Source organism: Megalopta genalis, unplaced genomic scaffold (genome assembly GCF_051020955.1).
Source record: "Megalopta genalis isolate 19385.01 unplaced genomic scaffold, iyMegGena1_principal scaffold0052, whole genome shotgun sequence".
In the NCBI taxonomy this organism is placed as follows: domain Eukaryota; kingdom Metazoa; phylum Arthropoda; class Insecta; order Hymenoptera; family Halictidae; genus Megalopta; species Megalopta genalis.
The window spans coordinates 445468-447500 of NW_027476121.1; positions in this window are offsets into that span (position 1 = coordinate 445468).

Genomic DNA, 2033 nt, shown 5'->3' on the forward strand with positions numbered 1-2033 from the left:
ATGATGCAACAGACGAGCGATTGGAACGCCCGAATATTTTCAAAGTCCCAACGTACCGATCAAGAGTAAAGTACCATTTTCTGACATTAGATTTCGTTCTAAATGCTTAATCCCTATGTAGAAACGTTAGTTAAGCAAGAATATCGTATTTTTAAAAAAATCTAATGATAGGATTTTCCAGAAAATTGAAAAAACCGAAAAATGTCAAGAGTAAAGTGCCATTTTCTGACATTAGATTTCGTTCTAAATGCTTAATCCCTATGTAGAAACGTTAGTTAAGCAAGAATATCGTATTTTTAAAAAAATCTAATGATAGGATTTTTCAGAAAATTGAAAAAACCGTAAAATGTCAAGAGTAAAGTGCCCTTATTTTAAACAATGTATCGTTCTAAATGCTTAATCCCTATGTAAAAAAGTTATTTTAGCAGGAATATGTTATTGAAAAAAATTAGAAAAATTTATTTTAGCCGTAAATCGAAAAAAAAGACTGTTCGTTTCTCTGTCTCTCTCGCGCGATCGAACTATCGATGTTTCCCGACAAACTATTGGGAGGTTAATTAAACTTTATACATGAAATTACTCGTTCCGATCCCTGCTACACAGCCGTATACTTTTTATAATTTTGTGGAATCGGGAACCTCGAAATATTTAACATAACGCGGATCGACTGTCTCTGTCTCTTTCTAGATCGGAAGAATCGATGTTTCCCGGCAAACTAATGGGATATTAATTAAACTTTATACATGAAATTACTCGTTTTGATCCCCGCTACACAGCCGTATACTTTTTATAATTTTGTGGAATCGGGAACCTTGAAATATTTAACATAACGCGGATCGTCTATCTCTGTCTCTTTCTAGATCGGAAAAATCGATGTTTCCCGGCAAGCTATTGGGAGTTTAATCAAACTTTATACATGAAATTACTCGTTTTGATCCCTGCTACACAGCCGTATACTTTTTATAATTTTATGGAATCGGTAACCTTGAAATATTTAACATAACGCGGATCGACTGTCTCTGTCTCTTTCTAGATCGGAATAATCGATGTTTCCCGGCAAAGTAATGGGATATTAATTAAACTTTATACACGAAATTACTCGTTTTGATCCCCGCTACACAGCCGTATACTTTTTATAATTTTGTGGAATCGGGAACCTTGCAATATTTAACATAACGCGGATCGACTGTCTCTGTCTCTTTCTAGATCGGAATAATCGATGTTTCCCGGCACACTAATGGGATATTAATTAAACTTTATACATGAAATTACTCGTTTTGATCCCCGCTACACAGCCGTATACTTTTTATAATTTTGTGGAATCGGGAACCTTGAAATATTTAACATAACGCGGATCGACTGTCTCTGTCTCTTTCTAGATCGGAATAATCGATGTTTCCCGGCAAACTAATGGGAGTTTAATTAAACTTTATGCATCAAATCATTCAGTTTGACTCCTGCAACACAACCAAACACTCTCTGTAATTTTCTGAACTGAAAAACCACTGAAATTGCGCTCGAAATGCGGAGCGACGGGTCGACGCGTCTGCACTGTGCGACAGCTAGTCAAAACGTCCGAACAGCGTATTGTTTTCGATCTCTTGGTATAATATTCGTATTCCTTGCTGTGTATAGCTTCCGATCGATTATTGCAATGGTCAGAGTTCCAGCGGCGTAATGCTTTCCATAAGATTACATTAATATAACCAGCGGCATATTGCTTTCTATCTTGTAATGAAAATTTTATAACCAAGTACCAACGGCGTATTGCTTTCGTTCGGATAATGGAGATTTTACAACCAAGTATCAGCGGTTTCTGTCTTATAATTAAATTATTATAATAAAATAAAGTACCAGCGGCGTGTTACTTTCGTTCGGATAATGGAGATTTTACAACCAAGTACCAGCGGTTTCTGTCTTATAATTAAATTATTATAATAAAATAAAGTACCAGCGGCGTGTTACTTTCGTTCGGATAATGGAGATTTTACAACCAAGTACCAGCGGTTTCTGTCTTATAATTAAATTATTAT